This window comes from Tarenaya hassleriana, unplaced genomic scaffold (assembly GCF_000463585.1).
Source record: "Tarenaya hassleriana unplaced genomic scaffold, ASM46358v1 Cleome221, whole genome shotgun sequence".
In the NCBI taxonomy this organism is placed as follows: Eukaryota; Viridiplantae; Streptophyta; class Magnoliopsida; order Brassicales; family Cleomaceae; genus Tarenaya; species Tarenaya hassleriana.
Window position 1 is genome coordinate 50,829 of NW_010965549.1, and position 14,388 is coordinate 65,216.

The 14,388-nt window shown below is 36.0% G+C and overlaps 1 pseudogene; it reads right to left on the reverse strand.

Annotated features, from left to right (window-relative positions):
* Positions 1-7,298: 7,298 nt before the first annotated feature.
* On the reverse strand, positions 7,299-8,103 carry LOC104815167 (annotated as a pseudogene).
* Positions 8,104-14,388: the final 6,285 nt, after the last annotated feature.

Genomic DNA, 14,388 nt, shown 5'->3' on the forward strand with positions numbered 1-14,388 from the left:
CTACTGGCCTTAAAAGCTTTGGATAAGACATTCATTTTCTTCTGTGACGGTTGCCTTGATTCCTCGAAACCATGGCCTGGTGCCATTTCTCGGAATCGGAACTCGCCACAGCCTCTGAATACGACGTAGGCTCGTTATGTTCTAACAACATGAGTTCGTTGTTTCCAGTCACAAGAAAACCATATCTTGTAGGCTCTTGGCGAATTCTACCAGATCTCCGAGGTCCACTAGGAGGTGCTGTCTCAACAACTTGTGACACAGGTTGAACTGATTCGACCTGTTCACCCGGTTCTTCGACTATTTGTGGTTCTCGAACTTCTTCGAGATCTATTCTACTCCCACTAACTCTCTTGGAGACGAACTCTCTCTCCAAGAAAGATCCTTTCCGAGCAACAAACACTTTGTTCTCAGATGGGTTGTAAAACCAGTACCCTTTAGTTTCCTTAGGGTAACCCACGTAAACATCACATCCCCAAATCTTCATGAATGCTAACATAGGACGCTTCCCAGTCCATATCTCATATGGTGTCTTTTGAACCGAGTTTGTTAGACAGTTGTTCAGTATAAGCGCTGTCGTTTCCAAGGCGTAACCCCAAAAGGATTTAGGAAGATCGACCTGACTCATCATAGACCGTACCATATCTAATAGGGTCCGGTTCCTCCTCTCAGACACGCCATTCCACTGTGGCGTTCCAGGTGGAGTCAGCTGTGAGACAATCCCACAGTCTGCTAGATAGTCAGTGAACTCTTGGCTCATATACTCGCCACCTCGATCAGATCGAAGCAACTTGATCGTCTTGCCAAGTTGGTTATGCACCTCGTTTCTGAAACTCTTGAACAATTCAAGCGTTTCAGACTTATGTCTCATCAAGTATACATAACCGTACCTACTGAAATCATCAGTAAACGTAACAAAGTACATATAACCTCCTCTAGCGGGTGAGCTCATAGGACCGCATACATCACTATGTATGAGTTCTAGCAACTCTGTAGCCCGTTCTCCTTTTCTAGAAAAAGGAGATTTTGTCATCTTGCCCAACAAACAATAATCGCATGATTCAATTGACTCATAATCAAAAGAATCAAGAAGTCCATCAGAATAAAACTTCGCAATGTGTTTCTCGTTGATGTGGCCAAGTCGACAATGCCAGAGATATGTCGGATTTAAGTCGTTCGACTTAAACCGCTTGGTACTTACGTTATAGATCGACCTGTATCTGGATGGTTCATCTTCCAAAACATAAACGCCATTAAACTGGTAACCCTTACCATAGAATAAATCGTCTCTATACATGGACATATATTTGTTCTCAATAACAAATCTGAAACCATCCGAGTCTAAACATGAAATCGATATGATGTTCCTGTTGATGGCAGGTACAAAATAACAATCATGCAACTCCAATACAAGGCCAGAAGGTAAAGTGAGATCGTAAGTGTCGACGGTTAATGCATCAACTTTTGCTCCATTCCCGACGCGAAGATCTACTTCTCCCTTCGCCATTTGTCTACTTCTCCACAGTCCTTGCACATTTGCACAAATGTACGAGGTACATCCGGTATCCAATACCCATGATGTAGAAGTAAACAGATTAGCCTCTATAACGAAGATACCAGAAGTTGAAGCTTCTGCAAGCTTCTTCTTCCTCTGATCTTCTAGGTAGAGTCTGCAATTTCTATACCAAGACCCAACAGCATGACAGAAATAACACTCTTCCTTCTTGGGTTTAGGCTTAGGCTTAGTGACAACACTTGTCACTTTTCTCTTGCCCTTACCTTTGGAACGCTTCTTTTTGGTGGAACTCTTTCTAACAACCACCATATCATTCTTCCCTTGGCTCCCAGCTTTCTCTTGGAATGACACATTCAACTGATCAACCATCAATGAATTGTCCATGTCATCTAATTGCTCACGCAATTCCGAGGACATCTTTCCAAGCATCAAGCTGGACACGTCCAGATCATCATCCTCATGCTTCCAATAAGATAAATGATCGATCCAGAAGCCGTGGTCAGAGGCTTATCCTTCATAAGGATAAATCGCATGGTGAGATGAACCAGATTCCTACAACAGATATGTACTACAGAAAAAGACAAACAAACAGACAGAAAATATGCAAGTCGCTTAGTACACATACTAACACAGACAATAGATGCAATATGATAGGCTCCCACTAAGAAAAACACCCTCAATGAATTTCTAAGTGAGTTAGGATCCATATTTCACATGTTTTGAGTCAGCTAGGGCATGACGCTCAAAACCAAGCTATTTAGGTAGACAACACATTGTCAATCACATCCTATGTGATCTCTAGATGAGTATGAGATAGTGATACGCTATCACTGCATGTTCCTCATCCCATCTTTACCATCAGGTCCAAGTCCAACTTGATAACCCAATTCAAGCTCAACCATATTTGAGCTATGAGAATCACGATTTCTCCATACTGTCTCACCAAGATAGTCAATTACGCTCAGCTAGGGCATGACCCGTAACCATGACGATCGAGGCCTTGACAGCTGCTCTACTAATGGGTGGTAATAGCTTGAGATTAAACATGAGGCTTCATTTGACTTGAACACCAGGATACCTTGACTGAATTCAAGTCATTCCAGTCAAGTTGTTCTGATCAACTCAGTTGAACTACTCTTAGTTCGATTGAGTCGTCTATGTACAGATGCCCTTGGCCAAACAACAATTGTTTGCCTTAGATTCGATACCAGAACCCTCTCAAGATCCTAATTCAGATATTTGATTCGAGACAATGATTGCACAATCAAAACTCTGAATTCTGGATTGTCATCGAGCTTGGTCTTATGTGAGGCATTGATTCCAATTCTGATAATTGATCCGACACAACGGTTGCTCGATCAAAAACCTGAATTTTGGAATCCCGGATTGTCTGAGGTCCAGACCGACCGGTCCAGCCTGTGGACCGATCGGTCTGACAAGTTCAGACCGTTCTGAATTGTTCGGTCTTGGTCCGAGACCCAGACCGGTCGGTCCAACCTTTGGACCGATCGGTCCAGTCTCTCAAACCGAGTGCAGACCGATCCCGAAGACCGAACGTTCCACCAGACCTGGACCGATCGGTCCGAAGACCAGAACGGACGGTCTGACGAATGTGATCCGAAATCCTCTTATGGTCATCGATCCAGACCGGTCGGTGCAACCCTTGGACCGATCGGTCTGACCTAATTTGACCAAAAAAGAATAACCGCCGTCACGCGTAGACCGATCGGTCTACACTCTAGACCGACGGTCCATGCGACGGACAGAGTTCGGATCTCGGTTTTGGGTCCCGAAAACTAGGGTTTTCATCCCCGTTTCGATGCATCGTCAAGCCTCCCAAGAACCCTCGCTCATCCATGCATCATTCAATTATCAAAATAATCAAACACGCATAAATCTAATGTTTACATGCATTCTAACCATTAAAACCATGAAAACATGCAAAGATCTATAGTTTACATGCATTCTAACAATTAAAATCATTCAAACAAGCAACAGGCACTGCGATATATAGAGAACTGTTCGGTCGGTCGGCCTGTGGACCGATCGGTCTGACAAGTTCAGACCGTTCTGAATTGTTCGGTCTTGGTCCGAGACCCAGACCGGTCGGTCCAACCTTTGGACCGATCGGTCCAGTCTCTCAAACCGAGTGCAGACCGACCCCGAAGACCGAACGTTCCACCAGACCTGGACCGATCGGTCCGAAGACCAGAACGAACGGTCTGACGAATGTGATCCGAAATCCTCTTATGGTCATCGATCCAGACCGGTCGGTCCAACCCTTGGACCGGTCGGTCCAACCCTTGGACCGGTCGGTCTGACCTAATTTGACCAAAAAAGAATAACCGCCGTCACGTGTAGACCGATCGGTCTACACTCTAGACCGATCGGTCCATGCGACGGACAGAGTTCGGATCTCGGTTTTGGGTCCCGAAAACTAGGGTTTTCATCCCCGTTTCGATGCATCGTCAAGCCTCCCAAGAACCCTCGCTCATCCATGCATCATTCAATTATCAAAATAATCAAACACGCATAAATCTAATGTTTACATGCATTCTAACCATTAAAACCATGAAAACATGCAAAGATCTATAGTTTACATGCATTCTAACAATTAAAATCATTCAAACAAGCAACATGCACTGCGATATACAGAGAACTAGGCTCTGATACCACTGTTGGGTTTCCTGCGGGTTCCTAGCATGCGATCTCATTGATCTAGGGTTTGGTTTCTAGGTTTCATACAACGGAAGAAAAAGATCTAAACCTAGCCAAACGTCACACAAAACCAATTGTGCAATAACTCGAAAGAACGTGTATATCACCGTGGATTTGAATACTTACCTCGTTCTATCAAAATCTGGAAGTATCAATCGATCCAGGGCCTGTTTTAATCACCAAGAGTTGAAAGTACAACTCTTCTACACGTATCCATACCGACGGGATGAATTCCAACACTTTGGAACGTATCTGCTAGGATTTGTGAAGAGAAAACAACGTCCTTGACTTGGAATCGATATTCCAGGGTTTAGAACTCAAGAGAAAGCTTCTCCAAAGCTCTAGGAAGTGTCTAGGACGTGTTTGGCTGATCACTTAGGGTTTGTGGCGGCTCTCTTAATTAATTAGATTGCCTAAACCCTAAAAAACACGAAAAAGGAAATTTTCCCGAAAGTCGGACCGTCCGGTCTAGGTCTGGACCGGACAGGCTGACTTCTATGTGGAACGGACGGTCCATATCTCTACGTAGAACGGACGGTCTGCACGCCTGGACCGTCCGGTCCAGACTTGGACCGGACGGTCTGGAGCTTGCGGAACGGTCGGTCTATTCCTCAGCGGAACGGACGGATTGACACGGCTGGACCGCCCAAGCCTGGACCGGACGGTCTGGCCATCTGGAACCCTTCCAGCTCGTTCCGTCGTTCCTTCTCGTCGTTCTCTTCACGTGTAATCCATCCCTAATGGTGTGTGACCCTGTAGGCCCATTCAAAGTGGTAGTGGCTTCGGAAACTCTTTCCCGAACCACAAGTCACGGTTAGCCTCTAGCAAGACGCCATGACCACCCACCTAGAATAGAGTTAGAGGTGATCTAACAAAGCCAGCAATAGTTCGAGTTCTGATCCTTTGTCTCACGATGTCATATGTTGAACAAGGGTATGGAGTGAGCCACCCTTCCAGTTCAACCGCTTACTCATCTTGGCAAATCGACTGATAAAATAGATGTAACTTCATCTATAGCGTGGCCACGCATTTTCACAGTCCGATTTCCAAGAGGGGCCAGCGACATCTCTCCTGCTTAGGAGGTGACAAGTCTCGTATTGCATGTCTACTATCTACATATGATTTGTGAACATATCTGAGCAACGCCGTTATGATCATCCGATTAAAGACGACGTTTGACGCAGTCAAGACATGCCACTCCTCATATCAGATACTCTAGACATCTCAGGTCTGAGGATCCAAGAACGAACCGTTGTATGAGATTCAAGTCATGACTCATGTCCATATGACAATCTCATGCGGGTCATCCAGTCACTCGTTCCAAACGAGTACCCATGATTGTGATTCGCATCCAATGCATATGATCATCACCATCATCAATCACATCTCATGCTGGTCTTAATTCATCATTGTTCCCACAATGACAACTAACCAGAGAATTTAGAATCATCATGAATGATTCAAGGATATCTACCGAAACATAACAAACATGCCAATCATATAACGGGAAAAGTAATGCATTCATAAACCAATGAATCAATACATAGTCAAAATGTCATATCACGGATCATCATAGAGCATTACAACCAATAATGATTATTAGATTGTTTTGAGCCGTAGGTGATTGAATTTGGTGCAAAAATTGGAAAAACCCGAAGTCTGGTTCGCTTAGACCGAACGGTCCAGGCCTGGACCGTCGGTTCTAGGGTTGCAGAGTCACGAGGAAGAAGATGGGTCCAGACCGTCCGGTCTGGAAGCGGACCGTCCGTTCCAGAACTCGCAGACCGTTCGTTCCGGACATGAACCGTCCATTCCACAACTCGCGGAACGACCGTTCCACTTCACCCAGACCGTCGGGACCAGGCATACCGGACCATCCGGTCTGGCTTAGACAGACCATCCGTTCCATGTCCTTGTGTTCTCGTTTTGGCTCGTTTCGTCGGATCAAGCAGGATCTGATGCAACCGACCCCCATACGTGACCTACTTGACCCATTCCCTACCCGAATCTCACGAAACTCGAATGAAACCAACTTACAGTAAGTAAAACCCTTGGAACGAGTTGACTTGGTAATCTGAAATGGTCGGAACCCAATTTGATCAGATCGGAGGATAAAAAGAATAAAATGAATGTAACGGAATCAGTATACCGGAATCACAAGTAAAAGCGCTTGTATATATGAATAAAGTATAACCTTGTATGAATGTTTGTGATTGGGGAATCGGGTAGTTGGCATGGCGTGAGACTTTATTCCGGAGGGCCGAAATAAGATTGAGCGTGTGATTGTATTTGGCCGTTGATCATAGTTTTATTGACATGAAGCTTCTTGAGAAACTCTTCAAAGTTTATTCTTACCATGATGCCTCTCTCTCTCTCTTAATTACATACATAAAATATATAGATGTAGCTCCTACATTTCATATATATACTGTCATATGCATACATGTGTTGAAAATATAGGCGATGATAGAAGAACATACAATATGTATGTATGTATTGTTTGTATATACGCACGTATGTGTATATATATGCACATATATATTTATGTATCTATATATATATGATAGGTTGTGTGCAGTGACCTTGTATGAACACAACTTTCTAACATCTTTCCCACCGTTTTTTTTTAATTTTCTTTTTAATTTTTTATTCTATATATTTTTTCATTTACTCAACATTAATAACAATTTCATTTCTATATAATAAAGATCTTTTTACTTTTTGTAATTATAATATTCTATTAATATTTATATTTTTATATCTAATTACCTCAAAAATTTTATGTAATGTTTTATTTTGTTGTTTTCATTGAAATAAAATTATCAACATAACACATAAATTGTAAATATAAATGAATTCAAAGTAGATTTTTTAATATAATAAAGTTGATGTTTTTTCCTGTATATGTATTTACCTAATTATATTTTTTGTTATTATATCTCAGCTAATAACAAAATTGATTTATATAACAAATAAATTTAAATTTAAATATAATCAAATAAAAAATTATGTAAATCTAAGGTGAAAATCGATTATATAACAAATCATTGTTTTTTCTCTCCAGAACAAATCAAACAACTTGTATAGAAACCACTGGAATATTTATATATCTTTCTCCATCACTGCCTTTTTTTTTATCTCAGGCGACGATCACTGTTTTTCTTCTTCGCCCTCAAAAGCTCCAAAAACCTCATCTATTGCATTTTTTTTTTTGCCAAACTCCGTCTCCCAAATATATTGCACTTACCTCCCATGATCTAAGCATTTCTTTATCACAACAATCGAATCTCTCTATCCCTGTAATTCTCTACCAAACCAAAAGAAAAGTTACATCACAGAAAACATAGCTTCGGTCCAAAGCTTTCTGGATATTAGAAGCTTCTAGATCGGCTGCCTTCCTCAGGAGATTATTACCATCGAGTGGCATCGTAATCGGACACGATCCCAAAGCATCCGCTATCGCCAACATGAGCTTCTTCATATCCCACCGGAACTCCTCCAGATCCACTAACCTGCTCTGATCCGTGTCGAAATGCTCGAAGACGGCATCCTAAAGCCTCGTCAACTCCTCTCATAGTGTCATGACTTCCACTCCGAAAGTGTGTTTCCAGCAGCCTCATCAGCTCGAAACCTTCCGCAGCTCCGACCGCGACTGAACTCTATCATGGTTCAGATCCAGCGCCATGAATCTCTCGTCCATGCTCTTCTTGAACCGTTCTTCGCCCGCTACGAACGACCTAACCGTCAATCCATCGATTGTCACAATTCCCATTTTTTTTCTCCTCTGGATTTTTGCTGGGTTGGGGTTTTACTGAGTTTATCATCCCAATGACGTGTGGATTTATTAACAATAGTGGATAGGGCGGTCAGTGGATGAGAATATAAGCGATGAGTGAAACCTTTGGCCTTTTTGTTAAAAAATAACTGAATAAGAACGTGTGTTGTCCGTTTTTACAATTTTGGTTTTTAATGCAACGTGTTCTTTTCTTATATGATAAAAGTAAAAAATATTTTTTTTTGGCTAATTTCGTTATTATATTTATCACCTATTTTAAAAACTGTTGCTTAAATGTAAAAATTAATATTAATCTAATCCTATATAATATAAATGTGTAAACAATAATAATAATAATAATAATAATAATAATAATAATAATAATAATAATAATAATAATAATAATAATAATAATAATAATAATAATAATAATAATAATAATAATAATAATAATAATAATAATAATAATAATAATAATAATAATAATAATAATAATAATAATAATCTAGCATTCGTCTAATATCTCACCATTTAATTAGTTGTTATATTCAGTTTAGTGATGAATATATGTAGATAATATAGGTTTTATTACACCAAAAAAGACTAAATAATACATACGGACATGAGGTATGACAATACGTTTTCTTTTTAATATTTTAATTTAATGTGGACATTAGTAAAAATTTAAAAAAAAACGTTTTGTCATATCCACTAATGTCCACATTAAATTAAAATATTAAAAAAAAAACGTATTGTCATACCTCATGTCCGTATGTATTATTTAGTCTTTTTTGGTGTATTAAAACCTATATTATCTACATATATTCATCACTAAACTGAATATAACAACTAATTAAACCTTATTATTTATCTATAATTTGGATTAACGGCTTTGAGATCATAACTAATGTTGTCGGTGTCAGTCTTGAAAGACTGGTAAGAAGATCTCCGATCATTGGAAATATTGCGATGTCCACTACAAGAAACATCAAAATTTGCGACAGAAAAATCTGTCGCAAATACAAAAGAATATCTGTCGCAATTACAAATTTGCGACAGATTGTGACAGAATCATTTCTGTCTGTATATTGTTGTCGCAAAAGTTTGCCGGTCGTTAATCTGTCGCAAAGTTGCGACGGACAAAATCCGAGTTTTGCGACAGAATTGCGACAGCAAAATCTGTCGCAAATATCTTTTTTAATATTAAAAAAAAACAAAGAAATCTACGTTTACTACGGATTTGAGACAGAAAAATCCGTCGCAAATATTTTTTTAATTTAAAAAAAAATATAAAAAATATATTATACATATACACATATATACATATATTCACATACACATATACGCATACATTACACTATACACATAAATTTATATATATATACACATACACATATACATTTACATATAGACATATACATACATACACATATACACATACATAAACACACATTCATACACATATATACACACATAAATTTACATACACATACATATATATTACATATATGCACATAATTATACATATACACATAAATTTATATACATATATATACATACACATATATTCATATACATACATTTACATACACACATATATACATATACACACACATACATAAACACACATTCATACATATATATACACATAAATCTACATACACATACATATATATACACATACACATAAACACACATAAACACACATTCATACACAAAATTTACATACACATACATAAACACACATTCATACATATTCACATATACATATACACATACATATATATATATTCACATACATATCACATAAACACACATAAACATTTATATATATACATACACATTCATATTCACATTCACATACATACACAACACACATACATAAACACACACATACACATATACATACATAAACACATACACATCCGCATACACATATACGTACACACATACATACACACATACACATAACATATTCACATTCACATATATATATATACACAACACATACATATACAAATCTATATACACGATATATATACACATACCTTGGTGAATTTTGAAGAAAAACAATTTGTTGGAGAAGATTGGAGAAGATTGAGATTTTTTTAAAAAAAATTTCGAAGTCTGGGGGAGAAAGACGAAGTCGCAGCTTTTATTAAGTGTTGCGACGGATATTGCAGTCGCAACCCGTCGCAAAACGAAAAATAAACCGCGAAAATTTAAAATTTTTCATCGCAAATAGCGGGAAAAAATAAAATTTAGATTTGCGACTGAAATTTCTGTCGCAAATCTGTCGCAAAATTCTAAAAATAAATAACATAAATTTAAAAATAAATAAAATTAATATTTGCGACAGAAATTTCTGTCGCAAATTTGTCGCAAATCCGCAATTTTAAAATTTCTGTCGCAAATAATGTTTGGTTCTACGACGACAACGTTTCCGTCGTAAATTTGCGACGGATTTTGCGACTAATTGCGACGGAATAAAAATTTTCGCATTCCGTCGCAAATTCATCGAATTCTGTCGTAATTTCTTTGCGACGGAAAAATTCCGTCGCAAATTTTGTCGCTATATTAAGATTTTCTTGTAGTGGTCATGGGATAGGAAGAAACGTAGCGTTGTAATTAATAAAAGGGAGATTCATATATTAAATATTGAACTTTAACCAAATTTCCAAGTTAAATACTCAACTATCTCATTTCTAAATTAAATACTCAACTATATTTAAACTGATAAATAAAAACCAAACTTTTCAAATTTTAACATATATCTAAGGGATAATCCCAAAAAAAAACCCTATACTTTTTTTGGTCGCAATTTAAAACCCTATACTTTTTTTAATCCAAAAAAACCCTATACTTTTCAAAATTTTAAAAAAGATTAATTCCAGAAAAATATCCCAAATTAGAATTTTTTTTCCATAAAAAAACCCCAATTAAAGATTTAACTAATTAATACCTCAATTTGAAAATAATTGTCAAATTCATTCCCGACATATAACGATATTAACTTTCCGTTAGTAACACCACGCCAACACACACTGGATGACACGTTATTAAAAATACTAGGTATATACCCGCGCGATGCGCGGGTTATTCTGTTTTTTTATATTCATTAGATTTTTATAAAATATTTGTTATGAATATTATTAGAAAATGACATCAAAATTAAATTATTGTAGAATTATTATTAGTTGTTATATTATTTGTATAAATAAGTTAAGATGTGAAAGAATACGTGTATCGTGAAGTTTTTTAATACAATTTATATTTTAAAATATTGTAATTATTCCAATAATATTTGTTGCATAAGAAAATCTATGAGTTTTAAAATCTAAATAAATCTTTTTTTATAATTTGATAAATCTGATAAATCTTGTTTGTATTTGTCAATTTGCTAGCAAATCATAATATAAATGTATGTGAATTTTTTTTTTTGATAATATTATAAACGGTGACATTAATGTTTTCAATAAAATTATTTTCTTAAAATAAATATATAATTTATTATCTGTTATTTTGTATATGTTTTTGTTTGACAGAATCTTGAAATAACTTTTAAAAAATATATATTCACATTTATTGTTTTTTTTTTATTTTTTAACATGGTTCAAAGAGTTTGCTTTAACAACATTTTCCTATAATATTGTCTGTTGGAAATATTATATTTTTATAAACATATAACAATTAAATGTAAAATTGTATTTTCATGATTTAATAAGAAATCAGTGGTAATAAATTCATTTTCATGGAATAGATTTCTCTCATCCCATATATTTAGAGTTTCTCTCGTATCTTTAGAAATCTTACCATAATATATTGGGATCGATGATGCATTCCCACTTGTTCCAGTGTTCTGTAGGATGACATTGATTGTGTGAATATATAATCTTAAATCCTACAATAAAATTAGTTTTGCTTATGCTTCTTAATTTAATAAATAATGATGTTATTTGATGTAGGTTATGTGTATTCATTAATATCTTCCAATGTTTTGTTTGACATTAATACATATCAATGGGTATAAACCATGAGTTTATATATATTTGTTTAACATCCATTTCAGTGCTATATATAATTAAAAAAATTTAAAATAAAATAAAATAAAATAATAAAATAAAATAAATAATCAAACACAAAATAAATTAATCTATATATATACACACACATGTATATACATACATATATAATTTATTTAAATGTTTTTTTAAGTTGTCACATGTTCATGTAAAATAATTAATATGTCTTGAACAAAAAGTTAGTAACACAATATTAGACTTTAAATATTAGCAACAATCATGTATCATTTATAGTGATATTCATATTTGAAATTTATCTACAATTGTTATGCATTGTAAATATTAACTTGTACTTTTCATATGCATTTTAAGGTTTAATATATGATTAAATAACTGTCAATTTATTATTTATAGTCAAATTACATCTTAATAACAAAACAATAGAATATATATATCAGTATATTATTATATTATAAATAGCGATGCGCGGGATATTCGTCTGTTTATTTTGAAAAATTATAGATATAAATTTATATAAAATTATTATATATTTTGCAAAGCTAAATTATAGTATTGGATCACTTTATATGTATATATATATATAAAAGAAGTAAATAAATGATAGAATATAAATATTATTACCGTTGGAATTTTTTTTTATTAGATATATATGTATTGTTAATCTACTGTTAATTTCATATTATATGTGTTATTTTTAAATTTTCTTTCACATTATGTATACTGTGTAATGGATTGTTTTTTATATTCTTAGATTTTGTTTATAAAATAAGTTTAAAAAAATAAATCTCACATTTTTATATAGCAATTTTTTTTATAATATTTTTCATCTTAATATCTATTAAAATTGAATTATGTATTTGATACATGTAATGAAAATAATATAATTCGAAACCACTATTGGAATTATAATTTATGGCAGTCTAATAAAGTTTGTATTTTTTAACTGGCAATATATCTGGTATACCCTTTGACTGCTATTTCAACTTTTACTACTACCTTTGAAACAAAAAATTGAAAAAAAAACCTACTTTTCATACCAAATGACACAAATAACCCTAAACATTTATGAATAGACCAAAAAACCAGACAAAATTTGAAAAAAAAATAAAGACGCAACGTCTCTCTCTCTCTCTTCAGTCGCGTCTTCTTCCTCTCTCTCCTCACTCACGTTTCGGCGCTCTATCTCTCTCCTATAACTCGCGATTTTCCTCAGTTTCTTCTCTCTTGTAACGATTTGCGCCGAACCGTTCCCGTTTTGGGCCCCAAATTTCATTTTCTCTCAGCGCGTTCTCTTTGAGAAGTCAGAAGAAGCAACGTTCGACTGCGAAAAGATGACAAGTTCTGGGTCTTCGTCACATTCCTCGAGCGAAAGTGAGAGCCGTATGGAGATTTCAGAATTAGATGGACACAAGGTAAGTTAAACTTCAATTTCTTTGCAAATTTTGGAGTTAGATGAACACAGTTGTTATTCGATTGAAGTGTGGGTTGGAAAATTTGAAGGATAGAGCATTAGGGTTTTGGGCAATTTTGAAATTTGGGGATTTGGAAATAGAATTTTGGTTTGAGAATTTATGGTTAAAATCGAGTGTGATGGTTGATTTTCGGTCACAATGGATGAGTTTAAGTCAAGTAAAAGAAGTGATATAGGACACAACACGGTATGGGTCGGATTGTCATGAGGAATCGGATGACCTAAGGATTCAAATGCTATGGTCTCACGGTCACAGTCACAAAGGTCACAGTGTCACATGATTGTAGAGTCACTAGGTCACAGTCTCAAATGTCTCAGTGTCACATGTTTATATAATCACAAGGTCACAGTCGGAAAGGTCACAATGTTTGATGTTTTGCAGGCGCCGTATATCTACAAACTTGATCAAATTCAGTTTTGCCCGAAGATAAATACGAGATGTTATCCGGCTCAGACACTGAAGAAGCTGAAAGACCTACTAACAAACGAGGAATGGATGTACTTTAGCAAAGAGTCACAGTTTCAGCATCTGTTTCACACCAAATTCGAAGAGACACTGAAGATGGCACCTGCTGCATTCCTCATCAACCACGCAGTGTTGCTCGAGGATGATTGCGAGCTATGGTTTGTTATCAATGGAGTGCCCATCAGGTACTCCATCGTGGAACACGCCTTGATATCAGGATTGAAATGCGGTGAATATCCGCCAAGGTGGGAGTACAAAAGGAAAGACAAGTTCAGACTGAAGATGTTTGAGAATCGGAAAGTGTCTAAGCAAAACGTTCTTAGACAACTTGAGAAGACGCCAATCGCTAAGGTTGCTGATCAGAAGAAATTAGCCATGGTGATGATACTCGGAGGGATTCTG